Source organism: Taudactylus pleione, unplaced genomic scaffold, assembly GCF_031769625.1.
Source record: "Taudactylus pleione unplaced genomic scaffold, aTauple2 ptg000065l, whole genome shotgun sequence".
Taxonomy (NCBI): Eukaryota; Metazoa; Chordata; class Amphibia; order Anura; family Myobatrachidae; genus Taudactylus; species Taudactylus pleione.
This window is the reverse complement of record NW_028284467.1, coordinates 1,290,172-1,313,949: the sequence shown is the minus strand read 5'-3', so window position 1 is coordinate 1,313,949 and position 23,778 is coordinate 1,290,172.

Genomic DNA, 23,778 nt, shown 5'->3' with positions numbered 1-23,778 from the left:
TGGATTTGCAACAAAGTATTAAAAAGTGAAAGTTTGATTTAGGATTGTTTAGTTTGTCCCATTACTTTTGGCCCCTTAAAAAGTGGGAGGCACATATAGAAACTGTTGTAATTCCTACACCATTCACCTAATTTGGATGTAATTACCCTCAAATTAAATCTGAAAGTCTGCAGTTAAAGCACATATTGTTTGTTTCATTTCAAAGCCTATGTGGTGGTGAATAGAGGCCAAAATATGAAAATTCTGTCAATGTCCCAATATTTATGCACATGACTGTATGTTGATTTAAAAAAAATCACCTATTTGTTCATACACCACATACAGTACACGGTGGCTATAATTAAACTTACCATATTGAGTTCCATTTGTAGCACGATCTAACAACCAGAATGTCACCATATTTGGTAGGGAGACTAATTATGACATTGGAAGCAGGATTGTGAAGAAAAAAAAGAATTAGTGCAAAAAGTCACCGATAGCAGGAACATCGCGCTGCAAACTGATAATCCAGCGTGGAAAAGGCTAGACAACTGAATAACAAGATTAAACTGTAATGAAAGATTACCTTTATTGTATTACAGGAATGCTAACACAGCAATTAAAAATTTTATATAAATTTAGTTTAGAATAGTAATTCTGAACATTAGTTTTCACATTGTACAGCGCCATATTCCCCAATTCAGTGACTATTGCACTAAAAAAATATTTCATGGAATCTTGGTGTGTCTTCATTTGTCTCACTACCAAATTTGGTGACATTCTGATTGTTAGATCAAGCTACGGACGGCTCTGAATACGGGAAGTTTAGTTGTGGTCACTCTGTACATAGTTGCACTTCTGCTTGCTGCTGTAAAACACGCCCCCATTTAATGCTCAATGTGACAAACTATGAGTCTGAACACTCAGATTGACATGTGCATGATGGTAAAAGTGCTAAACTCACACCAAAGTCCTCACTATCAATTTAGGAATAATCCTTAATTTAATTTAACATTAGCAGGAGATCCTTTAAGTACTGTAAATTGCAAAGTGGTTGCCTCCATGACTTTAGGATCTATTCATCATTACATAATTATCACTTGTGATAATTATGTTTTAAACTCGCTGTGAGTTTATAAAACTGTTTGGAGGCATTCATCATGCCTCACTGCCTAAAGTATCACTTCCGAAAAGCTGCTCTCTTATACTTTTCCTCTATACCTACCATGCCCTATGGATTTCCACCCTGCCGCTGGTGTCTGTGCCTCCCTTCCACACTGCAATCACCCACATATGTGGCCTCCACTGCTGTGTGTAACACCCTCTCCTGCTGCGGTGTCCATTCTGTCAGCCGCACGCCCTGTGTCCTCTCTCCTCCCCCTGCTGCTGTGTCCCATAAGCTTTCCCCGATGTTGACTCTGTCCCCATGCCTGCTCAACCCCAGCTGCTGTGTTCCTTAGCTTTTTCTGGTGTCAGCTTTGTCCTCACCCCTGCTCCTCCCTCCCCCGCGCTGACTCCCATAGTTTTCCCTGGTGTCCGGCCTATCCTTGCCCCCCTTCTCCACCCCACCCCCCCTGCTTCCACTCATCAGTCTTCACCTGTTTCCTCTCTACCTGGAGTGGTGCTGGTCAGGAGGAGCAGCCAGGTGAGTCGTACACAGCCCTGCGGTGCTGCTGAGCTCTCAGCTCCCGGAGTTTAGCACAGCAGGGAGGGATCTGAATAGATTCCTCTGCTGGCTGCAGTCACTGCCTTGTAAATCTTCACAGACTGCCGTGTAAACAGCAGCCTGGGAAAATTATTGGGGGCTCAACGCTGTCCTAGGATGGCATTCAGTAAGACCATCAAGTTTGCTTTTATTGAACTTGATGAATGGGAAAGTATTCATTTTTACATGCTTTTGAATAAATAGAGTGATGATGCATAGGCCCCTTAGACTTGTTTTTTCAGCACATCCCACAGACGCTTGATCAGATTGAGATCTGAGGAGTTTGGAGTCTAAGTCAACACCTTGAACATTTGTCATGTACATTAATTCATTCCTGAAATATTTTTGCAATGGAGCAGGGCGCATTATCCTGCTGAAAGAGGCCACTGCCATCAGGTAATACCATTGCCATGAAGGGTGTACTTGGTATGCAACAATGCTTAGGTAGGCGGTACATGTCATAGTAACATCCACTGGAAGGACCAAGGTTTCCCAACAAAACATTGCCAAGAGTATCACACTGCCTCCGCTGACTTGCCTTCTTCCCACAGTGCATCTTGGTGCCATCTTATCTTCAGGTAAATGACGCACATGCACACGGCCGTCTACATGATGTTAAGACAACGTGATTCATCAGAGCAGGCCACCTTCTTCCATTGCTCCATGGTCCAGTTCTAACACTCACTTGCCCATTGTAGACACTTTCAGCATGCTTTGTAGACAGTCTGACCGGTCCGCGGCTACTCAGCCTCATACACATCAAGCTGTAATGTTCTGTGTGTTCTGACAGCTTTCTATCTTGGCCAGCATTACCTTTTTCAGAAATTTGTGCTACACTGCATACTGCATACCAGGAACATCCCACAGGACCTGCCTTTTTAGAGATGCTCTGACCCAGTCACAAATTGGTCCTTGTTAAAGTCGCTAAGATATTTACGCTTGCCCATTTATCCTGCTTCCAGCACATCATCTTCAAGAACTGCGTGTTTACTTGCTGCCTAATTATATCCCATCCCTTGACAGGTGACATTGTAACGAGACAATCAATATTTTTCAGTGGCATCTCTGGTATTGGTGACACCCAGTACGCTAAATAGTTTCCCTGCATGCACCAAAGGCAGGCACGAAGGAGATGTGATCTTGTATGGAAGGGACATGGCCTCACTGCACACCCCTGGTTTTATCACTCTGGGGGCATGCCCAGCACTCCTGGAGATGCCAGGCTGTCCCCAGAGATCTTTAATACCATTTCATTGGTGGAAGGCATCTTCAGATCTAGTAGCGCCCAAGCAAACCCATAAATTCCAAACAACATAGCAACAATATTTTAAGTGAGGTGTTTTCTTCTTTGTGTGGGTGTGTAGTCTGCTAGTTTTCAGTGTACTGTGAAATAGGTTTCTTTCAAACATTCAAGGACATATCCCCCAGATGCCATATTTTGAAGGCATTTCTGGCAAAAGAAAAGCCTATATATACTTTCTGTCCTAATACAACATTTTAAGGTAAGCGAGAAGTTGCTGACAATGTTATTGTAAACAAAATAATCTTATTCAGTGCATAAATTGCTAAGTTAGAAAGTTTTGTTATCAATGTGACACAGAATCCTTACCTTTTATCCCATAGCCAAAAATATTTAACATATCAGACCATAGTGTTTTGGAAAATAAATGAATAATGTTATTAAAGTAGTGTGAAATTGGCAATATGTTATTTTTATATATCACTTTTTACTTTTGTCAGTGCCACCACTCACCCCCTTGTTCCATCACCCACCATTTTTAAATACACACACCCAATCCTTTTTGGAGGCATCACAGGGCACAGGTCCCTGCTTTGACTTGCTAATCTAATGGCACAGCTGTTGTATCAAAGGTCTGGTATCTGTCACTGAGTTTGAAATTCCTTTCGGCCGTCTCAGAAGTAGCTGTCACTTTCCATTCCTTTCTCCTCCTCTCTCTATACAGCTGAGCTCTTTCCTAGTGTGGCATGAGATGTGACAGCCGCCTGCAAGTTATGTCAAAGAGTTTACATTTAATTCTTGACACTTTATGCATTTATTTATCTGTGTTTGTCAGTAAAATGATGCTTCCATTCTTAAAATGTTTACTAACCATTCAATAAACACAGAATTTATAGTTTGAAATGTATATTTCGTAAATGTTACAAACTCTGAAATAACTTAAGCAGAACTTAAACAAATGAAGAAAAAGAAACGTGGTGTTGCTTACATATAGAAACAAACTTTTTTCCTTATATATATATATATATATATATATATATATATACACACACATATATAAAAACACACATACAGTATATATATGTATATATATATAATATAAATATATATTAGGGGTGAGCGGGTTCGGATTTCGATCCGAGTCAGGCTCGACTCTTCCCGCCTGACTCGGATCTGAAATCGAGGCAAAATGTCATCATCCCGCCTTCCGAGTCTCGCGGGTTTTGGATCCTATATAAGGTACCCGCGTCGGCGCCATTTTCTCATTCGGCTGTGGACAGTGAAGAGGGAGGGTGGGAGTGAGGGCTGGCTGGGCTGTGTAGTGTAGTGTAGTGTAGTGCTGCTGTTGTCCACTACTTCAAAGTCCATAGGGGCTGGCTGTCTTGTGCTGTGCTGCTGTTGTTAATAGGGGCTGTGTCCACTACTTCAAAGTCCATAGGGGCTGGCTGGACTGTGTTGTGCAGTCAGTTCTCCATAGGGGCTGTGTCCACTCCAAAGTCCTGTGCAGTGTCCCAGTCCTAAAGGGGTGCTGTAGTGTTGTCCAGGGGGTGCTCTGTCCATCAGGGGTGCTCCCCCCAAGTGCTAAAAAAATAATATATTTTCTGTGTTTGTGAATTGTGTGCGCAGTAGCCGCACGTGCATCAACAAAGTAGTGCCAAGCGTGCGCCTGTGTCATAAGTAAAGGGCCGGCTGGCTTGACCGTTAAAGGGTGCTGTAACCCCCAAAGTACACTCCAGTCCAAACCAAAAAAAAAATTATTTTCTGTGTTTGTGAATTGTGTGCGCAGTAGCCGCACGTGCATCAACAAAGTAGTGCCAAGCGTGCGCCTGTGTCATAAGTAAAGGGCCGGCTGGCTTGACCGTTAAAGGGTGCTGTAACCCCCAAAGTACACTCCAGTCCAAACCAAAAAAAAAAATATTTTCTGTGTTTGTGAATTGTGTGCGCAGTAGCCGCACGTGCATCAACAAAGTAGTGCCAAGCGTGCGCCTGTGTCATAAGTAAAGGGCCGGCTGGCTTGACCATTAAAGGGTGCTGTAACCCCCAAAGTACACTCCAGTCCAAACCAAAAAAATAACTATTTTCTGTGTTTGTGAATTGTGTGCGCAGTAGCCGCACGTGCATCAACAAAGTAGTGCCAAGCGTGCGCCTGTGTCATAAGTAAAGGGCCGGCTGGCTTGACCGTTAAAGGGTGCTGTAACCCCCAAAGTACACTCCAGTCCAAACCAAAAAAATAATTATTTTCTGTGTTTGTGAATTGTGTGCGCAGTAGCCGCACGTGCATCAACAAAGTAGTGCCAAGCGTGCGCCTGTGTCATAAGTAAAGGGCCGGCTGGCTTGACCGTTAAAGGGTGCTGTAACCCCCAAAGTACACTCCAGTTCAAACCAAAAAAATAATATTTTTTGTGTGTTTGTGAATTGTGTGCGCAGTAGCCGCACGTGCATCAACAAAGTAGTGCCAAGCGTGCGCTTGTGTCATAAGTAAAGGGCCGGCTGGCTTGACCGTTAAAGGGTGCTGTAACCCCCAAAGTACACTCCAGTCCAAACCAAAAAAAAAATTATTTTCTGTGTTTGTGAATTGTGTGCGCAGTAGCCGCACGTGCATCAACAAAGGAGCAGCGCCAAGCGTGCGCCTGTGTCCCATAAGTAAAGAGCCGGCTGGCTCATTTCTTAAAGGCTGGTGTAACCCACAAAGTGCACTACTCTCCAGCAAAAATAAAGAAATATTTTCTGTGTTTAGCAGCACGTATATATCAAATCGATATAACATAAATGGAGGACCAAACTTTCTCTGATAAAAATAAAATAGAGAAAGATCAAGAACCACTTCCTCCTAGTGCTGAAGCTGCTGCCACTAGTCATGACATAGACAATAACATGCCATCAACGTCGTCTGCCAAGGCCGATGCCCAATGTCATAATAGAGGGCACATACAATCCCAAATGACAAGGGCCCTCATTCAGAGCCGTACGCTCTGAGCAGAGCGCACGCTCTGAATGAGGGCCGGGCTCCATTTGCATGGAGCATCCTCCTGGACGCTCGAATAGCTGTGGGTCACCACCCACAGGCTATACGAGCGCGCTTTGTGATGGCCGCGATGGTCGAGACCATCGCGACCATCGAAATTGCGAGCCGGAGCCTGCGGTTGAGGTTTTCAACCCCAAGCTCCGGAGTGATTTTGGCTCTATCAGAGCCAAAATCACTCCCACTGACATCACAGTGGGCCGGCTTCTGACGGGAGGCGTTCCCGTGGGAATGCCCCCGTCAGGGAGGCACGCCCCCGGCACGCCCACCAAAGGGGGCGTGCTGTCAATCAACATTGACAGCACGCGCCCTTTGATCGGACACAACGAGCGAAGGACTTTCCTTTGCTCGTCGCATCTGGCGCATGCGCACGACGGAGCTCCCTCCGTCGTGCGCATGCTCAGTCCATAACATCGACCCACTTGCGAGCGGACAGCCGCTCGCGAGTGGGTCTGAATCAGGCCCAAAGTTCAGGAAAATGACCTTGAAAAAAACATTTAAATCAGCTGAAGAGAAACGTAAACTTGCCAATATGCCATTTACGACACGGAGTGGCAAGGAACGGCTAAGGTCGATCCCTAGTATGTTCATGACTAGTGGTTCAGCTTCACATGACGATGGAAGCCCTCCTCCCACTAAAAAAATCAAAAGAGTTAAGCTGGCAAAAGCACAGCGAAGAACTGTGCTTTCTAAGAAGATATCACAAATCCCCAAGGAGAGTCCAAGTGTGGTGGTGGTTGCGATGCCTGACCTTCCCAGCACTGGACGGGTAGAGGTGGCTCTTTCCACCTTTTGCACGCCCCCTGCAAGTGCTGAAAGGAGCACCCACAGTCCACTTGCTGATATGCAAATTGAAGATGTCACTGTTGAAGTACAACAGGATGAGGATACTGGTGTAGCTGGCGCTGAGGAGGAAGTTGGCGAGGAGGATTCTGATGGTGATGTGGTTTGTTAAAATCAGGCTCCGGGGGAGACAGTTGTTGTCCGTGGGATGAAAAAGCCCATCACGGTCATGCCTGGGCAGAAGACCAAACATTCAGCCTCTTTGGTCTGGCAATATTTCTATCCAAATCCGGACAACAACTGTCTTGCCATATGTACCTTATGTAAAGGTGGAATAAGTAGGGGTAGGGACGTTAACCACCTAGGAACATCCTCCCTTATACGGCACCTGCAGCGCGTTCATAATAAGTTACTGTCAAGTTCAGAAACTTTGGCTAAGACCGTAAGCAGTCCAGGGACACCTAAATCCCGTTGTCCTGTTGTATCCAAGCGCCTGCAAACCACACCGTCAACTCCCTCCTCGTCAATTTCCTCCTTAGTCAGGATCGGAAGTAGTCCTGCAGGCCATGTCACTGGCATGACTGACTCTCCTATCCCTGATTCCTCCGGAGGATCCTGCATTGCTACGCCTCCTGCTGCCGCTGCTGCTGTTGCTGCTGCTGGGAGTCGTTCATCATCCCATAGAGGAAGTAGGAACACCACTACTTTTACTAAACAATTGACCCTCCAACAGTCCTTAGCGATGAGGATGAAGTACGACAGCAGTCATCCTGAAGCAAAATGTATAACTGAGGCCTTGACTGCTATGTTGGTGTTTGACATGCGTCCGGTATCTGCCATAAGTGCAGTGGGATTTAGACAATTGCTGGAGGTAGTGTGTCCCCGGTTCCAAATCCCGTCTAGATTCCACTTCACTAGGCAGGCCATACCGGGACTGTACAGAAACGTCAGAAAAAGTGTCCTCAGTGTCCTGAAAAATGCCGTTGTACCCAATGTCCACTTAACCACGGACATGTGGACAAGTGGAACAGGGCAGACTAAGGACTATATGACTGTGACAGCCCACTGGGTAGATGTATCACCTTACGCAGCAACAGCAGCAGCGTCACCAGTCGCAGCATCTTAGAAACGCCAGCTCGTTTCAAGTCAGGCTACGCTGTGTATCACCGGTTTCAGTAAGAGGCACACCGCCGACAACCTCTTAGAGAAACTGAGGGAAATCATCGCCCAGTGGCTTACCCCACTTAGACTCTCCTGGGGATTTGTGATATCTGACAACGCCACCAATATTGTGCGGGCATTACATCTGGGCAAATTCCAGCACGTCCCATGTTTTGCTCACACAATAAACTTGGTGGTGCAGAATTTTCTGAAAAGCGACAGGGGCGTGCAGGAGACGCTTTGGGTGGCCCGAAAAATTTCTGGCCACTTTTGCCATTCAGCGACTGCGTGCCGAAGACTGGAGTGCCAGCAAACACTCTTGAACCTGCCCCGCCTTCACCTGAAGCAAGAGGTTGTGACGCGGTGGAACTCAACCCTCTATATGCTTCAGAGGATGGAGGAGCAGCAAAAGGCCATTCAAGCCTATACATCCACCTATGACATAGGCAAAGGAGGGGGTATGCACCTGACTCAAGCGCAGTGGAGAATGATTTCCGTGTTGTGCAAGGTTCTCCAGCCCTTCGAACTTGCCACACGTGAAGTCAGTTCAGACACTGCCAGCTTGAGTCAGGTCATTCCCCTCATCAGGCTTTTGCAGAAGCAGCTGGAGAAAGTGAAGGAGGAGCTAAGACGGACCGATTCTGCTCGGCATGTGGGGCTTGTGGATGAAGCCCTTCATTCGCTTTGCCAGGATTCCAGGGTGGTCAATCTGTTGAAATCAGACCACTACATTTTGGCCACCATGCTCGATCCTAGGTTTAAAGCCTATGTGGTGTCTCTCTTTCCGGCCGACACAAGCCTGCAGAGGTGCAAAGACCTGCTGGTGAACACACTGTCAGCTGAAGCGGAACGTGACACGTCAACAGCTCCTTCTTCATTTTCTCCCGCAACTGGGGCTGCCAGGAAAAAACTTAGGTATCCTAAGCAACCAGCTGGCGGTGATGCAGGGCAGGCAGGACCAAGTTTGGACATCTGGTCCGGACTGAAGGACCTGGCAGCAATTTCTGACATGTCTACTGTCACTGCATATGATACTGTCACCATTGACAGAATGGTGGAGGATTACATCGGTGACAGCATCCAAGTAGGCATGTCAGACAGTCCAAACCTGTACTGGCAGGAAAAAGAGGCAATTTGGAGGCCCCTGTACAAACTGGCTCTATTTTACCTGAGTTGCCCCCCCCTCCAGTGTGTACTCCGAAAGAGTGTTTAGTGCAGTCGGGAACCTTGTCAGCGAAAGGCGTAGGAGGTTTCTTCCACAGAATGTGGAGAAGATGATGTTCATCAAAATGAATTATCAGCTCTTCCAGGGAGACCAGCCTCCAGAACGTACAGAGGGACCTGTGGTGGTGGATTCAAGTGGGGATGAGTTAATACTTTGTGAGGATGAGGATGTACACACTGAATCGGTGGATGAGGAGGATGAGGATGACATCTTGCCTCCGTAGAGCCAGTTTGTGCAGGGACACATTAATTGCCAGCTTGTTTTGTGGGGGCCCAAACGAACCAATCATTTCAGCCACAGTTGTGTGGCAGACCCTGGCGCTGAAATGATTGGTTTGTTAAAGTGTGCATGTCCTGTTTATACAACATAAGGGTGGGTGGGAGGGCCCAAGGACAATTCCATCTTGCACCTCTTTGTTTTCTTTGCATTATGTACAGTTTGGGGCCTAGTTTTTCAAACTGCCATCCTGTCTGCCACTGCAGTTTCACGCCTAGATGGGTCACGTGTTTGTGCCGCCCACTCGTGTCGCTTAGCATAGTCATCCAGCTACCTCGGTGCAACCTTTTGGACATAAAAACACTATTGTGAGGTGTGAGGTGTTCAGAATAGACTGGAAATGAGTGGAAATTAAGGTTATTGAGGTTAATAATAGCATAGGAGCAGAAAAACCTACAAATTCTGTGATTTTAGCTGTTTTTATGCTTTTTTTCAAAAAAATACAGATCCAAAACACAAAACCCAGAACCCAAAACACGGACGGGTGGTTTTGGCAAAATCAATCCAGATCCAAAACACGAAGAAAGATCCAGATCCAAAACCAAAACACAAAACACGAAAAGTGGCCTGTGTGTATTTATATATACACACAAATATATGTGTTTATACCATTATGCTCAGTGAGAGACCAATGCAATTGTAAAATCGAGTGTTTTAAAACTTTGAGAGCAGTCAGCACAATTTTACTTACTATCATACATACAGTAACATGTAACTGTGGGTTTAAGGAGACATACATTGGAAATGTTTATGAGGGTAGTAGAGTTTCAAATATAGTATAAGCCATTGCTTTGATGTAAAATCTCTATCTTTAAAACCCTATAAACATTGATCTCTGAAACCAATGAGCATGCAAAACAAGAAGAACAATCAAGATGTACTGAATGCTGAGGCGTCCAGCAGTTGCAAACCTGCTAATTCATTTAAGACACAACACAATACCTTTCCTCCTGGGGATGCAGAAGTAAAGTATAAAAGAAGAGGTGGACATGGCTTGATAACATCATTTGTATAATTGAGTGGGCCATCATAAGTTGATTTGATGGTTATTACAGTAAGGTAAGCAGATAAACACACTTCTTGGAGAATTTCCTGTTTTTTTCTGGAGTCTGGTAGTTCTCACCCTGAGTGTCCAAGACATTCCATGAATGAATACAATATAATTTTATGGGAAGAGCATGGATCTATGCATAAGATAGAGTAAGCCTTAGGTAGAGCAACAGTTGTCCTTCAGACTACTGTAAGATCAAGTGGAGCTGCTCATGTACGCTGCAGGGTTTAAAGGTGCCCCCAGCAGTTTATTGGTGACCACTTGGTCCTCTGGCCAATAGGCCAGCTGCCTGAAGTCCAATGTGGTATGTGCCCTGGAACCTAATTAAGGGGGTGGGTGTAACTTCATCATTGGCGCAAGTGCCTTAGACATCTGTTTTTGCCTATAGTGCTCACACACTTCAGACGATCTCTATCTATATTGCCCATGCATGTCAGGCAGTATCTTACACATGAAAAACTGGAGGAGATCGAACCTCCTCTGAGGTCGCACCCCAAAATGCAGTGCAAATGGCACTCTGGTGGCATGCGCCAGGGATCATAGTGAAGGGAGGGGAACATGGTGCCATACCATGTCCCTGGAGACTTCTTTAATGTGCATGCGCCAAAAACCGGTATACTGGCCGCTGTGCCATTTTCCCAGTGATTTCTGCTGTTCTGCAGTGCCCGCCGTCGCTCGACTCTGGAAGAGGTAAATATCATTATGGGTGCAGGGTGTGCGGTGTGGGCCCCCCTGGACCAAGGGGACCTCACGCACAGCACATACTGCACCCATTATAGATAGGTCAATGGCTGCTCTCTCAGCAATAAGAAATAACTACATGGGATTAACTCTTCCATAATTCAGGCCATAGCTACTGTACATTTTCTAATGTGTACATATTTCTAATTAATCATTATTAATATTATATGAAGAATAAATCAAAATATAAATAAATGATGAGCAAAAGCAAGCAGAGTGCTGCAACCTGGCATATGGTACAGCAAAATGCTAAGTATACAGCAAGGACCCATTCCCAGTATAAGCTACAAAACTAGCATAATAACAATCACTTTGCACACATGTTAGATGTTTTATTCCAGGTACTGTAGATGCCTCTCAACATGAAGCGGCATAACGATCGCAAACATAAACATTAGACAATTATATTATATTTTAAATACTCATCTGCAGCTCTAATTACCATAACAATTAAGGATAGATCAAGGTAAATGAAAGATGAATTGCTGTGTGAGCGGGGACCTCTTGCCTGCTTGTCTGTTCTTTTTTAACAGTCTTGTATTACTACTGTGTTTGTTCCCAAATGTAAAGCTCTGTGGAGCGTGCTGGCGTTATAAAAATAAATGTTACAGAATAAGAAATAATTGCAACAAAAAATAATAATAATAAATCAAAAACATCAGCATGATTGTGACATAATTTACAGTGTTCTCAGTCTTACTACAGAACCTAACCAAAACGGTATCTAACTCCAAATGGTATAACTACAATATCTGCAGGGAAAGTATTTTGAAATACCATATTCTCTATATTTTACATCTTGATCATTAACAATTGCCTCTTTCCAAGCCATACAAAAATTGGTACTAATTAGAAACCACAGAAAGAAACCTCCTAAATTTTATAGTGATTTAAAAGCCACATGGTTTGAACTGAATAGCAGGACAGGCTCTGTCATCTTCACATTATAAATGTTATCTGGCATTATTATTTCCTGTATCTGTCTTATTCACACCCGCCTGTGAAAATGTCAACTATGCAATTAAGTTGCTTCTTCCATGGAACCTCTGAGTTTTCTCCTCTTTCCACCCCTGTAAAACAAGTAAACAGTCAATTAGAGTGTTACCTGCCTCTGTATGTGTCTGCCGCTAATTATCCATGCTTTGCATGTTGCATTCCTGGGAGGCAGAGTGATGGCGAGGTTATCTTGAGATAATTAAGAAGGTGAATGCCCCGTCGCTAGAAATACCCCAGATTTTGTCAGAAACATTAATGGAAAACATAATCCACTGTATTGCTGCAAAATAGTAATAGAAAACAAATGATGGCTGCTCTAATTACTATTTATCATCAGGCAATGCACTGTGTATTATTCTTTTTTTAATCACCTGACATTAAAAAGGTCTCACGACAACTTGTCTTAAGGCTTATGCAATAATTCTTTTCCTGCAGAATATAAATTTGTTTTATGTTAATTTCAATGATCTGTGTTAGTAATACGGTTTCTTGCAAGTAACAAATGTTTAAACTCTAACTGCCCGTTAGAATCTCGATCACTATGTAACTAGATGTATATCCTTCCTGATGACGTACATAGGTGTATAGCCTTCATGATGACATACAGTATTGGGTTGCCTAACTAGGCCTTGAAAACTAATGAGCTTTGCTGCTGTAACAAAGAAGATACATTTACTAAGGGATCTACATGGTCTGTACTTATGCTGTTAAAGGAGGATGCTGTGTAATCATACTCACATATGTTCTCTTTACAAGAACGTTTTTGTGCTGCCTGATATGCTCAAATTCCCACTTGTTGCTCTCTGTACGCCTATGTGTATACGTGAATTGTAGATATTAAACTAAAGTAGCATGTTTTTAACCCCAGAACCCTGTAGTAACCAATGTGGTGTCCTAGGAGTTGAGTCAAAGGGGAGGAGGAGCTTCCAGCAGTAGTAGGGGGTGTCCAATGCAGTACTGACAGTTCCTATTATGTCTGAGGTGCTTGGACACAGGCTGACGTCTGAGGCTGCCATGAGAGGGGAAAATGACATGAAACTTAAAGAAGACTGAGAAGTATGGAAGGATAGTGGAGAAGGAGGTAGGAGCAGTTATTATCGTGACAAGAAGCTATGACAAGAGTTTCCACAGATGCCTATGCAAGTACATTTGCCGAGCCTGCCAAAGAAGTGGAAATACATAGGGGTCTATGTACTAAGCAGTGATAAGTGACAGAGTGAAAAGTGATGTCTGTGATAAGTGCCAGCCAATCAGCTCCCAACTGTAATTTTTCAAAGACAGCCTGTGAGATAACAGTTGGGAGCTGATTGGCTGGCACTTATCACAGACATCACTTTTCATTCTGTCACTTATCACTGCTTAGTACATAGACTCTTTAGTGAGAATAAGTATTGTGTACCCAAGTGCCCTGAGGCCAGACTGAGAAGCAGAAACAATACAGAATGAGTACACTGCACATAGCGGCTGTAGGCAATGATTAGTTATGTTAAGGGGAGTGTGCTTTGCTTTTTCCTCTACTGCCAGAACTCTGCACCTAAGATGAATGTGTGTTGATGTCACAGCGCAACCTCCCACCTAAGGACCTGATTCAGACCCGCTCGCTAGATGCGGCCGCTCGCTCCCAGCGTATTTACATTTTGCAAAGTGACGTCAAGGTAGCCGCTCGCTCGGCAAGGCATAAGCACGCCCACTGTGTCTCCATTAAGACAGGGTGTGTCCCTAAGTGTCATTGCACCAGAGACTGGATTACACAGCAAAGGCACAAATAGGTGCCACTGCGTTTCCACCGCTTACTCTTAAAGAGCCACTGCCACCACTACATGTATAATACAGGTGTGTATTACTTTAAAATTAACTCCATAGATCCCGGCTGGATCTGTTTGTACCAGTTATATGTGCTGGTTAATAAACCAATAAGGCTGGTTAAGTTATTTGTTGTGTGGACTGACCTCCATCGCACATCACTGACACCTATTAACACCACAGGTTCTGCCAATATGGGCCCAGGCACCAGCATGTGACGAATAACGATACCATAACAACTGCAGCAACATGGAATAAAAGGCTCTGCGTAAGTGACAATGTACAGTGCTGGGGATAGTATAGACTTTGCCAAGTTTGCTCAAAAAACTATGACACATGGAAATTCACCATGCAGATGCGGTTATAATGGGAGAAATTATGGAAAGTCACCAGTGATCCCAGTGAGTACCCCAACCAGATAAAATAAATAGATTAGGGACCATAAGTCTAGCTTTACAGCAGCAAGTGTTTTGCATCATTCACGGGAAGCTGACAGCAAACGTAATGTAGACTTCTTACGAAGGCAAAGGCTTAATACGAAGAATCAACCTGAGCTACTCTCCCTGGACCTGGCTCAGAGATAGACACAATGCCCATGTTTACGTAGTCAAGTGACTTATCAGTGGCCTGTGCATGTATTTTAGTCGCACTGTGCATGAGGATTTATTCGCAAAGTAAATGACAGGCAGGGACAGTTTGGGGACGGCAATGGGGAGGTGACGTGAAACATGTCCTCCTGATGTGGCATTAAACAACTAACTAGTAAGAGCCCAGTGCTGGTTGTTAAAAATACGGGGGATCCCTATATCTTTTTTCCCTTGTATTTTCACAACCAGGACTGGCTCAGGAACCCGGCGCTGGTTTTGCTTTTGGGGGGACGTAATATTTTTTATTTTTTTAACACTTTCATACATATAAAACACAAGAAGCCTGCTAAAATTGCCAGCATGAAGCATTGTCTATTATTTTGGGGATTTTAGGTTCGATTATGTGTTTGATTTTCAAATTGAATATTAGTACATCAGGAAATCCTATATTCGTCTACATAAATGTACCAATGTTTTTACGATATTTGATTTTGAAGGAGATTTGGTTTTATATTTGATTTTAATTTCGGTTTTGACCAGAAAATTTCTGATGTTCAAAATCGTATGAAAATTGAATGTAAAATCACCATAATCCAAAATCAAACAAAAAAAACTCAAACTATTCAAGAAGTAAAGTCAAGCAGCAACTGGAAAGAATTGATATACGCTATAGTCAAGGAGCTTACAGGCTTGAATGACAATAACACATGGACCATTGTTGACAGTCCGAGCAAACGCAAAACAGTAAAAAAATAAGTGGGTCTTCTGCTAGAAGCTAAACACCAATGGAAATCTTGCTCGCTATAAAACCCGACTTATTGCCAAGGATTACACCCAGAAATCGAAATTGTTGCAAGGAACAGTACATTACGTATGGTCATTGCTATATCTACTGTGTACTATTTGCTGCTGTACCAACTGGATTTTTATTCAGTTATTTGATGCTTGTACTGTCTCTTTGCCATTATTTTGCTACTCCATTACTAATCCTCAATTTTTTTTGGTTAGAGAGGAGAGAAGGTGGAAGTGCTACCAAGCCTGTAATACCTGTCTACAGCAAACTGTAGGTTTCCATATCCGGTCAATGACAGCTGCATGCATAAGAGACCGGAACCATTTCTGCACTGCACCGTATCCACAGACATTTGGTAATGTAACAGAATGATAAAGAAAGAGGTACTGCCTTATACCATTGTAACTTCCCCACTTCATTAACAGTTTTCAGAATAAAAATTAGTGCCCAAAGGACTACCCTGCACTCTTTCATTGCACTTATCTACATCCATTCAACAGACTATATTTCTTGATAAGTAATATATCTCCAGTTGCTCCTAGAACTGTGTGTGTTACCCAGCATCATGTGCCACCCTGTGACATCACGTGATGGGGTCTGTCCACTTAGGCTTGCCATATTATCTCTTTAATTCGGAACACATGTAAATTACATAGGTTCTGTGGATGATTAAAACCAGGTTAAATAGAGACTTGAAGCCAGCCAGACACAGAATCTGTGTAATTGATATGTGTCATGAATTAAAAGGGATGATATGGCAAGGGAGGCCTGTCATCTCATAATGAGTAAAATAATACAAAGAAGATATTTATAACACAGATTCTGTATCATAAATATCTGCTTTGCATTATTCTATCTCTGTAGACTAGACTCTACAGTTAAAATCAGTTGGGAGGCAGCGAGAGGAACAGAAAAGCAAGGGAAGCAGGGGACGTGGCCATGTCATTGGCTCTACAAGCCCATTGAGAAAAATAGTGCAAAGCGGCACCTATAGAAATGCCTCATTGACAAGGATGTGCTTTAGCCCACATGAAAGCACGCCCCTATCAGTCAGGGAAATGTGATTGGACAGCGGATCCATCAATGAATCCGCTGTCATCACTTGGTGGGTAGCGAGCATATGCGGCAGGGACGCGGCAGAGGTGCAGGCGTTAGCAGCAGCAGGACCCGGCAGTGATATCTGGCATGGCGGCATGTCTAGATATGAGAGGATCCAGTCCCTCACCATCCTTTCTGCAGACTTCGGCAGTGGTTCAATTTCAAAAATGGCACCTCAGCAGCATTTTTGAAATTCTAGATGGCCGCACTCATCGTCCCACCCTCTCTAGCTGGCTTATATAAGCCATCGCGAGGCAGCGGCTTGCTGTCCGCTGGTGGGGAAGGAGCATGCAAGAGCTCCTGAAGATAGAAGACGCCAGAAGCTCTGGGGAGGTGGCAGTTACGCAAAAGAGCTAAAGGCTGCCGCTCCCTAGGTGAAGATACTGGAAGACCTGGGGAGGTGGGCGCCTCCAGGTGCAGACTCTGAAAGCCCTGGGGTGACGAAAGCCATGAAAAAGAGCTTAAAGACCACCGCTCCCCAAGTGAAGATGGCGTATAATAAACTTTTTGTATTTATTTTAATATTTTATTTACAGGCGGACTACAGGTGCCAGCAGGCTCTTAATGTCCGAGCATGTGATGTGCTTGCACACACCTACCTCCGGCCCTGGTATTACATTATCTTCTTCAATATCTACTAGTGTTTAAACTAAAACTCCCATTAATTATTATTGCAAGTTATCTTAAATGATGTTTTATCCTGTAAAGTTGCTGTCATTTTCTATCTTGTTAAGATATTATATATTGGTATCCTGCTTAAGATTTTTAAGCGCAACTGTGATTATGTGTATTCACAACACTATTGTTTTTCTCTCATTGTATTGATTATTTTCTTTACATTCAGTTATTGTCATCTTATATTTTTACATTTTACTGCTGTTCATCATTCTTGATATAATTCCATTCTTCCTGTTTATTAACTTGATAACCCCACATTTATCATCTTATGGTTACATTACACTTCACATTTTTTAATCACATCAGAGATTGAACATGTTCTCCACTACTTACTATTTATCATGGATTACAAGGCTTCAGAATAATTGTCTTCAGAATAATTGTGCCAAGAGCCTTACCCCGATACCTGGAATGTACTATATGTGCGAGTTTCCACAAGTGACTTTCAGGGAGTCAGACAAGGGTTTCTCAAGTCAACCCGAGTGTGCACTGTAGGCATCTACATCCTGAAAAGAGAACGGGAATCAGCTGCATCATAATGAAATGGACAATAGGTGACATGACTCCTCAACAGGGTCAACCTTGCAGATGCTACATATTATTATTATTATTATTATTATTATTATTATTATTGCTTATTATTATTATTGCATGTTATTATAAACGCTTTCATGAAAAAAGTGAATCCACAAAAGAAGAGCTCACAGAAAACTTATTGCTATGAGTGCCCGTGCTGTGCAACAACATCACTGCACTACATCCCCCCAATACTCTGCACTACTTTACTACATTATCTCACTACACTACAGCACAACCCTACTGTGCATCGCTGCACTGCATCCCTCTATACGTTCCAATACATCCCTACAGTAGGCTACAGTACATCCCCCTATATGCTGCACTACATCATTACACTACATCCTCCATATATGCTGCATTACATCACTACACTACATCGCCCTATATGCTGCACTACATCACTACACTACATCCTCCCATAAGCTGCATTACATCACTACACTACACCCCCCGATATGCTGCACTACATCACTACACTACATCCCCCTATATGCTGCACTACATCACTACACTACATCCTCCCTATCTGCTACACTACATCACTACACTACATCCCGTATATGCTGCACTACATCACCACATTACATCCTCCCTATATTCTGCACTACATCACTACACTACATACCCAATAAGCTGCACTACATCACTACACTACATCCCCATATATGCTGCACTACATCACTACACTACATCCTCCCTATATGCTGCACTACATCACTACACTACATTCCCCCATAAGCTGCAAAACATCACTACTCTACATCCCCCTATATGCTGCACTACATCACTACACTACATCCCCTTATATGCTGCACTACATCACTACACTACATCCTCCCTATATGATGCACTACATCACTACACTACATCCCCCCATAAGCAGGACCACATCACTACACTACATCCCCCTATATGCTGCACTACATCACTAAACTACATCCTCCCTATATGAGGCACTACATCACTACACTACATCCTCCCATAAGCTGCACTACATCACTACACTACATCCCCCTATATGCTGCACTACATCACTACACTACATCCCCCTATATGCTGCACTACATCATTACACTACATCCTCCCTATATGCTGCACTACATCACAACACTACATCCCCCCATAAGCTGCACTACATCACCACATTACATCCCCCTATATGTTGCACTACATCACTACGCTAAGTCTTCCCTATATGATGCACTACATCCCCCATAAGCTGCACTACATCACTACACTACATCCCCATATATGCTGCACTACTTCACAACACTACATCCCCCTATATGCTGCACTACATCACAACACTACATCCCCCCATAAGTTGCACTACATCACTACACTAAATCCCCCTATATGCTGCACTACATCACAACGCTACATCCTCCCTATATGCTACACTACATCAGTACACTACATCCCCCCGTAAGCTGCACCACATCACTACACTACATCCCCCTATATGCTGCACTACATCACTACACTACATCCTCCCTATAGGATGACCTACATCACTACACTACATCCTCCCATAAGCTGCACTACATCACTACACTACATCCCCCTATATGCTGCACTACATCACTACACTACATCCTCCCTATATGCTACACAACATCCCCCCATAAGCTGCACTACATCACTACATTACATCTCCTTATATGCTGCACTACATCACTACACTGCATCCCCCCATACGCTACACTATATCACTACATTACATCCCCCCATATGCTGCTCTACACCCCTACACTACATCCTCCCTATATGCTGCACTACATCACTACACTACATCCTCCCTATATGCTACACTACATCACTACACTACATCGCCCTATATGCTGCACTACATCACTACACTACATCCCCCTATAAGCTGCGCTACATCACTACACTACATCCCCCTATATGCTGCACTACATCACTACACTACATCCTCCCTATATGCTGCACTACATCACTACACTACATCCCCCATAAGCTGCACTACATCACTACACTACATCCCCATATATGCTGCACTACATCACTACACTACATCCTCCCTATATGCTGCACCACATCACTACGCTACATCCTCCCTATATGATGCACTACATCACTACACTGCATCCTCCCATAAGCTGCACTACATCACTACACTACATCCCCTATATGCTGCACTAGATCACTACACTACATCCCCCTATATGCTGCACTACTTCATTACACTACATCCTCCGTATATGCTGCACTACATCACTACACTACATCCGCCTATATGCTGCACTATATCACTACACTACATCCTCCCTACATGATGCACTACATCACTACACTACATCCCCCCATAAGCTGCACTACATCACTACACTACACCCCCTATATGCTGCACTACATCACTAAACTACATCCTCCCTATATGATGCACTATATCACTACACTACATCCTCCCATAAGCTCCACTACATCACTACACTACATCCCCCTATATGCTTCACTACATTACTACACTACATCCTCCCTATATGCTGCACTACATCACTTAAATACATCCCCTATATGCTGCTCTACATCCCTACACTACATCCTCCCTATATGCTGCACTACATCACTTCACTACATCCCCCTATATGCTGCTCTACATCACTACACTACATCCTCTCTATATGCTGCACTACATTACTACACTACATCCTCCCTATATGCTACACTACATCCCCCTATATGCTACACTACATCACTAAACTACATCCTCCCTATATGATGCACTACATCACTACACTACATCCTCCCATAAGCTGCACTACATCATTAAACTACATCCCCCTATATGCTGCACTACATCACTACACTACATCCCCCTATATGCTGCACTACACCATCACACTACATCCTCCCTATATGCTGCACTATATCACTACACTACATCCTCCCTATATGCTGCACTATATCACTACACTACATCCTCCCTATATGCTGCACTACATCACTTCACTACATCCCCCTATATGCTGCTCTACATCACTACACTACATCCTCTCTATATGCTGCACTACATTACTACACTACATCCTCCCTATATGCTACACTACATCCCCCTATATGCTACACTACATCACTACACTACATCCTCTCTATATGCTGCACTACATTACTACACTACATCCTCCCTATATGCTACACTACATCCCCCTATATGCTACACTACATCACTAAACTACATCCTCCCTATATGATGCACTACATCACTACACTACATCCTCCCATAAGCTGCACTACATCATTAAACTACATCCCCCTATATGCTGCACTACATCACTACACTACATCCCCCTATATGCTGCACTACACCATCACACTACATCCTCCCTATATGCTGCACTATATCACTACACTACATCCTCCCTATATGCTGCACTATATCACTACACTACATCCCCCCCATATGCTGCTTTACATCCCTACACTACATCCTCTCTATATTAGGGGTGTGCAAAAGCCACTTTTCGTGTTTTGTGTTTTGGTTTTGGATCTGGATCTTTCTTCGTGTTTTGGATCTGGATTGGTTTTGCCAAAACCACCCTTCCGTGTTTTGGGTTCTGGGTTTTGTGTTTTGGATCTGTATTTTTTTTTAAAAAAGCAATAAAACAGCTAAAATCACAGAATTTGTAGGTTTTTCTGCTCCTATGCTATTATTAACCTCAATAACCTTAATTTCCACTCATTTCCAGTCTATTCTTAACACCTCTCACCTCACAATAGTGTTTTTATGTCCAAAAGGTTGCACCGAGGTAGCTGGATGACTATGCAAAGCGACACGAGTGGGCGGCACAAACACGTGGCCAATCTAGGAATGGCACTGCAGTGGCAGACAGGATGGCAGTTTGAAAAACTAGGCCCCAAACTGTACATAATGCAAAGAAAAAAAAGAGGTGCAAGATGGAATTGTCCTTGGGCCCTCCCACCCACCCTTATGTTGTATAAACAGGACATGCACACTTTAACAAACCAATCATTTCAGCGCCAGGGTCTGCCACACAACTGTGGCTGAAATGATTGGTTCGTTTGGGCCCCCACAAAACAAGCTGGCAATTAATCTGTCCCTGCACAAACTGGCTCTACGGAGGCAAGATGTCATCCTCATCCTCCTCATCCACCGATTCCTCATCCTCTTGAGTGTGTACATCCTCATCCTCACAAAGTATTAACTCGTCCCCACTTGAATCCACCACCACAGGTCCCTCTGTACGTTCTGGAGGCTGGTCTCCCTGGAAGAGCTGATAATTCATTTTGATGAACATCATCTTCTCCACATTCTGTGGAAGCAACCTCCTACGCCTTTCGCTGACAAGGTTCCCGGCTGCACTAAACACTCTTTCGGAGTACACACTGGAGGGGGGGCAACTCAGGTAAAATAGAGCCAGTTTGTACAGGGGCCTCCAAATTGCCTCTTTTTCCTGCCAGTACAGGTATGGACTGTCTGACATGCCTACTTGGATGCTGTCACCGATGTAATCCTCCACCATTCTGTCAATGGTGACAGTATCATATGCAGTGACAGTAGACATGTCAGAAATTGTTGCCAGGTCCTTCAGTCCAGACCAGATGTCCAAACTTGGTCCTGCCTGCCCTGCATCACCGCCAGCTGGTTGCTTAGGATACCTAAGTTTTTTCCTGGCAGCCCCAGTTACGGGAGAAAATGAAGAAGGAGCTGTTGACGTGTTACGTTCCGCTTGACAGTGTTTTCACCAGCAGGTCTTTGCACCTCTGCAGGCTTGTGTCGGCCGGAAAGAGAGACACCACATAGGCTTTAAACCTAGGATCGAGCACGGTGGCCAAAATGTAGTGGTCTGATTTCAACAGATTGACCACCCTGGAATCCTGGCAAAGCGAATGAAGGGCTTCATCCACAAGTCCTACATGCCTAGCGGAATCGCTCCGTCTTAGCTCCTCCTTCACTTTCTCCAGCTGCTTCTGCAAAAGCCTGATGAGGGGAATGACCTGACTCAAGCTGGCAGTGTCTGAACTGACTTCACATGTGGCAAGTTCGAAGGGCTGGAGAACCTTGCACAACACGGAAATCATTCTCCACTGCGCTTGAGTCAGGAGCATACCCCCTCCTTTGCCTATGTCATAGGTGGATGTATAGGCTTGTATGGCCTTTTGCTGCTCCTCCATCCTCTGAAGCATATAGAGGGTTGAGTTCCACCGCGTCACAACCTCTTGCTTCAGGTGATGGCGGGGCAGGTTCAAGAGTGTTTGCTGGCGCTCCAGTCTTCGGCACGCAGTCGCTGAATGGCGAAAGTGGCCAGAAATTTTTCGGGCCACCCAAAGCGTCTCCTGCACGCCCCTGTCGCTTTTCAGAAAATTCTGCACCACCAAGTTTATTGTGTGAGCAAAACATGGGACGTGCTGGAATTTGCCCAGATGTAATGCCCGCACAATATTGGTGGCGTTGTCAGATATCACAAATCCCCAGGAGAGTCTAAGTGGGGTAAGCCACTGGGCGATGATTTCCCTCAGTTTCTCTAAGAGGTTGTCGGCGGTGTGCCTCTTACTGAAACCGGTGATACACAGCGTAGCCTGCCTTGGAACGAGCTGGCGTTTCTGAGATGCTGCTACTGGTGACGCTGCTGCTGTTGCTGCGTAAGGTGATACATCTACCCAGTGGGCTGTCACAGTCATATAGTCCTTAGTCTGCCCTGTTCCACTTGTCCACATGTCCGTGGTTAAGTGGACATTGTGTACAACGGCATTTTTCAGGACACTGAGGACACTTTTTCTGACGTTTCTGTACAGTCTCGGTATCGCCTGCCTAGTGAAGTGGAATCTAGACGGGATTTGGAACCGGGGACACACTACCTCCATCAATTTTCTAAATCCCTCTGCACTAATGGCGCATACCGGACGCACGTCTAACACCAACATAGCAGTCAAGGCCTCAGTTATACGTTTTGCTTCAGGATGACTGCTGTCGTACTTCATCCTCCTCGCTAAGGACTGTTGGAGGGTCAATTGTTTAGTAAAAGTAGTGGTGTTCCTACTTCCTCTCTGGGATGATGAACGACTCCCAGCAGCA